Source organism: Triticum dicoccoides, chromosome 6B, assembly GCF_002162155.2.
Source record: "Triticum dicoccoides isolate Atlit2015 ecotype Zavitan chromosome 6B, WEW_v2.0, whole genome shotgun sequence".
Taxonomy (NCBI): domain Eukaryota; kingdom Viridiplantae; phylum Streptophyta; class Magnoliopsida; order Poales; family Poaceae; genus Triticum; species Triticum dicoccoides.
The window spans coordinates 706737129-706737417 of NC_041391.1; positions in this window are offsets into that span (position 1 = coordinate 706737129).

The window sequence follows — 289 nt, forward strand, 5'->3', positions numbered from 1 at the left end:
TCGAACTTCTTCGCATTCCAACCGGTCGAGCACCGAAAGTACGGCACCTCCACGTTCAACACACATTCAGCTCGATGACGTCCTCCGCCTTCTTGATCCAACAAGACGGTGAGGTAGTGGATGAGTTCTGGCAGCACGACGGCATGGTGACGATGATGGTGAAGCTATCTCCGCATGGCTTCGCCTAAGCACTACGAAAATATGATCGGGGGTGTAAATGGTGGACGGGGGGCGCCGCACACGGCTAAGACAATGTTGTGGTTGTGTCAGGCGCCCCCTCCACATATAT